General features: G+C 55.6%; 1 protein-coding gene across 1 annotated transcript in view; it reads left to right on the top strand.

Annotated features, from left to right (window-relative positions):
• The first annotated feature begins 322 nt into the window (after window positions 1–322).
• The window catches only part of LOC144740655 (histone demethylase UTY-like), a 57234-nt gene continuing 46715 nt past the window's right edge, over window positions 323–10841 (top strand). Inside the window, exon 1 of the mRNA XM_078623451.1 lies at window positions 323–434. The gene's annotated coding sequence lies outside the window, so the exon portion shown is untranslated. The remainder of the gene's footprint in view (window positions 435–10841) is intronic.

The following is a 10841-nucleotide window of genomic DNA, read 5'->3' as shown; positions in this document are numbered from 1 at the left end:
TGCCACACACACACACGTCTCCTGCCACACACACACACACGGGTCTCCTGCCACACACACACACACACGGGTCTCCTGCCACACACACACACGGGTCTCCTGCTAAGACACAACACACACGGGGTCTACACACACGGGTCGCCTGGGTTCCTCCTTCCTTGGCTGTGGCTGTCTTGCGCCAGTGTGTGTGGTGTGTGTGTGGTTGTGTGAGGTGTGTGTGGTGTGGTGGGTTGCGTTGGGGGGGGTGTGGGGGGGGGCAGTGTCCAACAAGAGGGGGTGAGGCGGGGTGGGTCTAGGGGGTACCATTCGGGGGTGCGAGCGGGGTTCGTGGTGGTGCTGGTGGTGCTGGTGGTGCTGGTGGTGGCTACCTCCTGGGGGGCTGTCCCTGCGTCTGAGAGAGAGAACAAACACACACCCGGACATCGACTGATAAGGTCAGTCAGTTTCACACGCGCACACACGCACACACACACCGCACACCACCGCACACACACACCGCACACACACACCGCGCACACCACACACACACCACACACACCACACACACACACCGCACAGCACACGCACAGCACACACACACTGCACACTCACCGCACACACACCGCACACACACCGCACACCACACACTCACACGCGTACACTACACCACGCATACGCAACATACACACCATTCACACTGCAGTACACCAGACTGGACATACACACCGTGTGTCAATTACACCCTACACATACACACTGCACGTATATACACCATACACACTGCGTATATACACCACATACACACACCACACTACACACACGTTACATGTATACACACACTGCGTATATACACCACATACACACACCACACTACACACACGTTACATGTATACACACACTGCGGCTGGCGGGCACGTCTACTGCATAGGGAAGTCGATCTATTACCGTGTGTGTGTGTACGTGTGTGAATGTGTGTGTGTACGTGTGTGTGTGTGTACGTGTGTGTGTGTGTACGTGTGTGTGTGTGTACGTGTGTGTGTGTGTGTACGTGTGTGTGTGTGTACGTGTGTGTGTACGTGTGTGTACGTGTGTGTGTGTACGTGTGTGTGTACGTGTGTGTGTGTGTGTACGTGCGTGTGTGTGTACGTGCGTGTGTGTATAAGTGCGTGTACGTGCGTGTGTCAATGTGTGTGTGAATGTGTGGTGTGTGTGTGTACGTGTGTGTGTACGTACGTGTGTGTGTACGTGTGTGTGTGTGTACGTGTGTGTGTGTATGTGCGTGTGTGTATAAGTGCGTGTACGTGCGTTTGTCAATGTGTGTGTGAATGTGTGGTGTGTGTGTGTTGTACGTGTGTGTGTGTACGTGTGTTTGTGTGTGTGAATGTGTGTATGAATTTGTGGTGTGTGTGTGTGTACGTGTGAATGTGTGTACGTGTGTGTGTGTGTGTGGTGTGTGTGTATGTGTGTGTGTGTGTACGTGTGTGTGAATGTGTGTGTGAATTTGTGGTGTGTGTGTGTACGTGTGTGTGTGTGTACGTGTGTGTGTGTTGTACGTGTGTGTGTGTGTACGTGTGTTTGTGTGTGTGAATGTGTGTATGAATTTGTGGTGTGTGTGTGTGTACGTGTGAATGTGTGTACGTGTGTGTGTGTGTGGTGTGTGTGTATGTGTGTGTGTGTGTACGTGTGTGTGAATGTGTGTGTGAATTTGTGGTGTGTGTGTGTACGTGTGTGTGTGTGTACGTGTGTGTGTGTACGTGTGTGTGTGTGTACGTGTGAGTGTGTGTACGTGTGTGTGTGTGTACGTGTGTACGTGTGTGTACGTGTGTATCTCACTCCTCAGTGTGCCGGGTAAGGTCCTGGCAAGGATTATTCAACATCGCCTTGCTAGGCATGCTGAGGAGAGGCTTGCGGAGCCCCAATGTGGTTTCAGGAAAGGGCGGTCCTGCACAGATGCCATATTTTCTGTCCGTCTGCTACAGCAGAGGTGTAGGGAATTCCAAAAAGACCTACATCTCTGCTTTATTGACTTGGTCAAGGCGTATGATACCATCAGTAGGACTGGGCTCTGGGTTGTTCTTCGTGCTTTCGGAGTCCCTGACCCTCTGCTCACGCCTCTGCTCACGATCATTAAGGACCTTCATGATGGTGAGCGGGCCCGGGTAAAAACTACGTGGCCGGGAGTCGGAGCCTTTCCCTGTACACCTTGGGGTGCGACAGGGATGTCCTCTGGCTCCCACATTATTTAACATCTATTTCGACTGCGTAGTTCGTGAAGCCTTCAATAGCTGTACCGGGGGAATTACCATTTGGTACAGATACAATGGGAGGCTGATCGACGCCCGGGTGCGATCAAGGGATGGCTCCCTATTGGTCAACCACGTTATGTATGCCGATGATTTGGTAATAGCTGCTCATTCAGAAGAGGAGTTGGAGACGCTGCTGCTGAGACTGGAGCGTGCCACTAAGAGGTGGGGCCTTACCATCAGCCCCACCAAAACTAAGCACCTGCCTGGGTATTTTGTACCATCGGGTACTCCGCCCCCACAACTCCCAATCGGTGATGGGGCAGTTGTGGAGAGAGTAGAGAGTTTCCCATACCTGGGCAGTGTGCTCATGACCGGCTCCAGTTTATCAGCAGAGGTCTCACTCCGAATCAGTCGAGCGGCAATATCTTTTCATCGGTTGCGTAACGCTGTGTGGAAGCTACCTGGTCTGTCGCTCCGCACGAAGCTTCGGGTCTTCTCGGCCACGGTCGTTCCCTCCCTTCTCTATGCTTGCGAAACGTGGACCCCCCTAGTGGAGCATCTTCGCCGGTTGGAAACATTTAGGCTGGCCTGCCTACGATCCATCCTGGGTTTAACCAGGCTGGATTGTGTGAGGAGCTCACAAGTCCTTGAAAGATCTGGGCAAAGTCCCATCAGTGAGCTCCTCCGGCAGGCAAGGCTGCGTTGGCTGGGTCATGTAGCCCGCATGCCCAGCCACCGCATGCCTAAACAGCTTTTGTTCGGCCGGATCGAGGGGGCTAAACGGGCGCGGCACGGGCTAGAGAAGAGATGGAGTGATGTGGTACAGGAGGACGTGGAGCTGAGTGGACTTGCCGATGACTGGTACCAGCGGTGTCAAGATCGGCCTCAGTGGAGGAGGCTCGTGAAGGACGCTACTGGGCAGTTGGAGGCAGTCGCCCTCCAACAACAACGGAGGGCGGAGGAGCGACGCTCACAACAACGAGCGGAGCGCCGGGTGGCTAAAGCACAGCAAGTTGGCACAGTAGGGGGGCACAGGTGGTGCATCAGCCAGTCATCTCGGTCATCTCGGTCAGTCGACCCGTGGCACCTGGGTCTGCCCCGTGACCTCCTGCCAGCGGGCGTTCGACACCTCACGTGGCCTCAAGGTGCACATGGCCTGGCACAAGCGTCGTGGTGACGTCACCGCCACTTAGTGGCGAATGGCGGTTGTTGTTGTTGTACGTGTGTACGTGTGTGTGTGTGGTCGTGTAGTGGTTGGCGCTACGCGGTTCGATTCCCGCTCACTGCCACCAACAGCTCCAGTGACGATTATCTGAACCGGTCCTGGGCCTCCCCTAGGTCGACTCAGCCTCAAATGAGTCCCTGGTGCGGTGTGTAGTAAACATCGCCACTGGGGAGACAAAGGCGGCCGGGCGTGGTGCTGGCCACCCACCCCCTCGTGTGCCACAGTGCCGGTAGCCTTCATAGGTGCTCGCTAACAGCACTTGCCCCTACAGTTTGTTCAGGCTACACGGGGGGTCTTGGTCTTTGTGTCAAAAGGGCTCACAACAACGAGTGGGAATGCCGGGCGGATAAAATACATCAGGGTTGGCACAGTAGAGGGTGGTAGCAGCTGGTGTTTGTGCATCTGCCGGTCATCTCAGTCGGTCAACCCGTGGCACCTGCTGGGTCTGTCCCGTGACCTCCTGTCGGTCAGTCAGATTCTTCCACACGTCACGTGGCAGCCTCAAAGTGGTGCACCTAGCCTGGCACAGGCGCCGTGGTCACTTGAGCGGCGAATGTCGGGCAGAGGTCGCAAACGGGTTTTGATTCCTTACCCGTACCTGTACCCGGCCGCACCAGGGTCGCAAACGGGTACCCGTACCCGGCCCTACCCGTACCCTACCCGTACCCGGCCGGGTACGGGTAGGGTACGGGTATCGGGTACCCGATTGCGACCTCTGGGATGAAGCCACGTTGCAGGCGCGGGTGGGTTGATTTTAGGAACTTGAATTGTGAGAAGAGACAAGACGTTGGGAAATGAGTGACAATCACGGTGACTCACCAGTGACTCACGGCCTACCCGTACCCGGCCGCACCAGGGTCGCAAACGGGTACCAGCCCTTGCCCCCAGCAGCCCGTGTAGGCTATACCGGTGAGGGTGGCATCTTTGTCTTTGTGTGGGTTAGAACCATGATCGATGGAATCGATGGAATCGGCTATCGTTGTGCCTGGTCTGGATTCGTCCATTCACACGCGGGGGGTGTTGGAGGGGGGAGGGGGTTTCTGGTCATCCCTCCCTCTCTCTCATCCCTCCCTCTCATCCCTCCCTCCCTCTCATCCTCCATGCGTCTCCCTCCCTCCTTCCCTCCCTCCCTGTGGTTTCCCCTCCCTGCTGCTTCCCCACCCATCCCTGTTGTGTAATCCCAAGTGGGCGGTGTGTGTGTGTGGCAGGAGACCCGTGTGTGTGTGTGGCAGGAGACCCGTGTGTGTGTGTGGCAGGAGACCCGTGTGTGTGTGTAGCAGGAGACCCGTGTGTGTGTGTGGCAGGAGACCCGTGTGTGTGTGTGTGTGGCAGGAGACCCGTGTGTGTGTGTAGCAGGAGACCCGTGTGTGTGTGTGTGTGGCAGGAGACCCGTGTGTGTGTGTGTGTGGCAGGAGACCCGTGTGTGTGTGTAGCAGGAGACCCGTGTGTGTGTGTGGCAGGAGACCCGTGTGTGTGTGTGTGTGGCAGGAGACCCGTGTGTGTGTGTGTGTGGGTTAGGAGACCCGTGTGTGTGTGTGTGGCAGGAGACCCGTGTGTGTGTGTGGCAGGAGACCCGTGTGTGTGTAGCAGGAGACCCGTGTGTGTGTGTGTGGCAGGAGACCCGTGTGTGTGTGTGTGTGGCAGGAGACCCGTGTGTGTGTGTGTGGCAGGAGACCCGTGTGTGTGTGTGTGGCAGGAGACCCGTGTGTGTGTGTGTGTAGCAGGAGACCCGTGTGTGTGTGTGTGGCAGGAGACCCGTGTGTGTGTGTAGCAGGAGACCCCCCTCTCACCCCCCCCCTCTGCCCCCTCTCTCACCCCCCCCTCTCATCTCTGCCCCCCCCCATCTCAATGAGCGCTGCGGGTGACATTAGCATATTCAAGAGTGGGGGGGCTGGCTGGGGGTGATTGCCAGCTGATGTTTATAGCAGACAGCTGGTGGGTGTGTGGTGGGGGTGTGTGTGTGTGGTGGGGGTGTGTGTGTATGTGTGTGGTGGGTGTGTGTGTGTGTGTGCGTGTGGGCGTGCTGTGTAGTGTGTATGTGTGTGGTGGGGGTGTGTGTGTGTGTGTGGTGGGGGTGTGTGCGTATGTGTGTGTATGTGTGTGGTGGGGGTGTGTGCGTATGTGTGTGTATATGTGTGTGGTGGGGGTGTATTGTGGGTGTGTGTGTATATGTGTGTGCATGTGTGTGTGGTGGGGGGTGTATTGTGGGTGTGTGTGTGTAGTGTATGTGTGTGCGTGACTGTGTGTGCGTGACTGTGTGTGTGTGTATGTGTGTGTGTTTATGTGTGTTATGTGTCTGTGTGTGTGTGTGTGGGGGTGTATGTGTGTGTGGGGGTGTGTGTGTGTATGTGTGTGTATGTGTGTATGTGTGTGTGGGGTTGTATGTGTGTGTATGTGTGTGTGTATGTGCGTGTGGGGGTGGATGTGTGTGTGTGGGGCAGGAGACCCGTGTGTGTGTGTAGCAGGAGACCCGTGTGTGTGTAGAGTGGTGGTGCAGCGGTTAGCGCTATGCTGCGTTACGAACCCGGTGACCCAAGTTACATTCCCGCTCACAGCCGCCAACACCGCGGGTGACGATTATCTGAACCAGTTCTGGACCTCCCCTAGGTCGACTCAGCCTTAAATGAGTCCCTGGTGTTGCTTGTATAGTGAACATCGCCGCTGTGGGGAGACAAAGGCGGCCGGGCGTGGTTCACACACACCACAACTCACCACTCATTCGCTCACTAACCACACACACCACTCAACCACACACCACACTCACTACTCACCACACTCACCACTCACTCGCTCACTAACCAGACACCACTCACTCACTAAACACACACACACACCACTCACTCACTAAACACACACACCACTCACTCACTCACCACACACACCACTCACTCACTAAACACACACACACCACTCACTCACCACACACACACACCACTCACTCACCACACACACACCACTCACTCACTAAACACACACACACCACTCACTCACCACACACACACACCACTCACTCACTCACCACACACCACTCACTCACCACACACCACTCACTCACCACACACACACACCACTCACTCACTAAACACACACACCACTCACTCACCACACACACCACACACCACTCACTCACCACACACCACTCACTCACCACTCACTCACCACACACACACACCACTCACTCACTCACCACACACCACACACACCACTCACTCACCACACACACACACCACTCACTCACTCACCACACACACACACCACTCACTCACTCACCACACACCACTCACTCACTACACACACCACTCACTCACCACACACCACTCACTCACCACACACACACCACTCACTCACTCACCACACACCACTCACTCACCATACACACACCACTCACTCACTCACCACACACCACTCACTCACCACACACCACTCACTCACCACACACCACTCACTCACCACACACCACTCACTCACCACACACACACCACTCACTCACCACACACACACACCACTCACTCACCACACACACACACCACTCACTCACTCACTCACCACACACCACTCACTCACCACACACACACCACTCACTCACTCACCACACACCACTCACTCACCACACACCACTCACTCACCACACACACACCACTCACTCACTCACCACACACCACTCACTCACCATACACACACCACTCACTCACTCACCACACACCACTCACTCACCACGCACCACTCACCACTCACTCACCACACACACACCACTCACTCACTCACCACACACCACTCACTAACCACACACCACTCACTCACCATACACACACCACTCACTCACTAACACACACACCACTCACTCACCACACACCACTCACTCACCACACACACACACCACTCACTCACTCACCACACACCACTCACTCACTCACCACACACCACTCACTCACTAAACACACACCACTCACTCACCACACACCACTCACTCACTCACTCACCACACACCACTCACTCACCACACACACACCACTCACTCACCACACACACACCACTCACTCACCACACACACACACCACTCACTCACCACACACACACCACTCACTCACTCACCACACACCACTCACTCACCACACACACACCACTCACTCACCACACACACACCACTCACTCACTCACCACACACCACTCACTCACCATACACACACCACTCACTCACTCACCACACACCACTCACTCACCACACACCACTCACCACACACCACTCACTCACCACACACCACTCACTCACCACACACACACCACTCACTCACCACACACCACTCACTAACCACACACCACTCACTCACCACACACCACTCACTCACCACACACACACCACTCACTCACCACACACCACTCACTCACCACACACACACCACTCACTCACCACACACCACTCACTCACCACACACACACCACTCACTCACTCACCACACACACACCACTCACTCACCACACACCACTCACTCACCACACACCACTCACTCACCACACACACTCACTCACTCACCACACACACACCACTCACTCACCACACACCACTCACTCACCACACACCACTCACTCACCACACACACCACTCACTCACCACACACCACTCACTCACCACACACCACTCACTCACCACTCACTCACTCACCACACACCACTCACTCACCACACACACACCACTCACTCACTACACACACACACCACTCACTCACCACACAGACACACCACTCACTCACTCACTCACCACACACCACTCACTCACCACACACCACTCACCACACACCACACACACACCACTCACTCACTCACTCACCACACACCACTCACTCACCACACACCACTCACTCACCACACACCACACACCACTCACTCACCACACACCACTCACTCACCACTCACTCACCACACACCACTCACTCACCACACACACACACCACTCACTCACTCACTCACCACACACCACTCACTCACCACACACCACTCACTCACCACACACCACTCACTCACCACACACCACACACCACTCACTCACCACACACTCACCACTCACTCACCACACACCACTCACTCACCACACACCACTCACTCACCACTCACTCACCACACACCACTCACTCACCACACACACACACCACTCACTCACTCACTCACCACACACCACTCACTCACCACACACCACTCACTCACCACACACCACTCACTCACCACACACCACACACCACTCACTCACCACACACTCACCACTCACTCACCACACACCACTCACTCACCACACACCACACACCACTCACTCACCACACACCACTCACTCACCACTCACTCACCACACACCACTCACTCACCACACACACACACCACTCACTCACTCACTCACCACACACCACTCACTCACCACACACCACTCACTCACCACACACCACTCACTCACCACACACCACACACCACTCACTCACCACACACTCACCACTCACTCACCACATCACTCACCACACACCACTCACTCACCACACACCACTCACTCACCACTCACTCACTCACCACACACCACTCACTCACCACACACACACCACTCACTCACTACACACACACACCACTCACTCACCACACAGACACACCACTCACTCACTCACTCACCACACACCACTCACTCACCACACACCACTCACCACACACCACACACACACCACTCACTCACTCACTCACCACACACCACTCACTCACCACACACCACTCACTCACCACACACCACACACCACTCACTCACCACACACCACTCACTCACCACTCACTCACCACACACCACTCACTCACCACACACACACACCACTCACTCACTCACTCACCACACACCACTCACTCACCACACACCACTCACTCACCACACACCACTCACTCACCACACACCACACACCACTCACTCACCACACACTCACCACTCACTCACCACACACCACTCACTCACCACACACCACACACCACTCACTCACCACACACCACTCACTCACCACTCACTCACCACACACCACTCACTCACCACACACACACACCACTCACTCACTCACTCACCACACACCACTCACTCACCACACACCACTCACTCACCACACACCACTCACTCACCACACACCACACACCACTCACTCACCACACACTCACCACTCACTCACCACACACCACTCACTCACCACACACCACACACCACTCACTCACCACACACCACTCACTCACCCACACACACACACCACAGCAACACTCGCCAACGCAGACCTGTCTCTCTGAGGCTATGGGGGGGTGGTGGCTTGGTCGTGTTGGTTCCTGCGCGCAGACTGGTCCTGCTACATTCCATGGCCTTGTGTTCTACGAGAGTGAGTGCACACGCGTGTACACGCCTGACACGTGTGTGTGTGTGCGTGTACACACCTGATACGTGTGTGTGTGTGTGCACGTGTGTACACGCCTGACACGTGTGTGTGTGTGTGTACACGCATGTACACGTGAGTGTGTGTGTGTGTGCACGTGTGTACACGCCTGACACGTGTGTGTGTGTGTGTGCGTGTACACGCCTGATACGTGTGTGTGTGTGTGCACGTGTGTACACGCCTGACACGTGTGTGTGTGTGTGTGTGCACGTGTGTACACGCCTGACACGTGTGTGTGTGTGCACGTGTACACGCATGTACACGTGAGTGTGTGTGTGTGTGCACGTGTGTACACGCCTGACACGTGTGTGTGTGTGTGTGCGTGTACACGCCTGATACGTGTGTGTGTGTGTGCACGTGTGTACACGCCTGACACGTGTGTGTGTGTGTGTGCACGTGTACACGCATGTACACGTGAGTGTGTGTGTGTGTGTGTGCACGTGTGTACACGCCTGACACGTGTGTGTGTGTGTGTACACGCCTGATACGTGTGTGTGTGTGTGCACGTGTGTACACGCCTGACACGTGTGTGTGTGTGTGTGTGCACGTGTGTACACGCCTGACACGTGTGTGTGTGTGCACGTGTACACGCATGTACACGTGAGTGTGTGTGTGTGTGTGCACGTGTGTACACGCCTGACACGTGTGTGTGTGTGCACGCGTGTACACGCCTGACACGTGTGTGTGCACGTGTGTATGTGTGTGTCTGTGTGTCTGTGTGTGTATGTGTGTGTTAGTGGGGAGCGGTGGTGCAGCGGTTAGCGCGCTGCGCTATGAACCTGGCGACCCGGGTTCGACACCCGCTCACGGCCAACACCACCAGTGACGATTATCTGAACCGGTCCTGGGCCTCCCCTAGGTAGACTCGGCCTCAAATGAGTACCTGGTGTAGCAGTGTGTAGTAAACATCGCCACTGGGGAGACAAAGACGGCTGGGCGTGGTGCTGGCCACCCACTCCC

The sequence above is a fragment of the Lampetra planeri genome, unplaced genomic scaffold, assembly GCF_965212315.1.
Source record: "Lampetra planeri unplaced genomic scaffold, kcLamPlan1.2.h2 scaffold_258, whole genome shotgun sequence".
In the NCBI taxonomy this organism is placed as follows: domain Eukaryota; kingdom Metazoa; phylum Chordata; class Hyperoartia; order Petromyzontiformes; family Petromyzontidae; genus Lampetra; species Lampetra planeri.
This window is presented reverse-complemented; position numbering and strand designations above follow the sequence as displayed.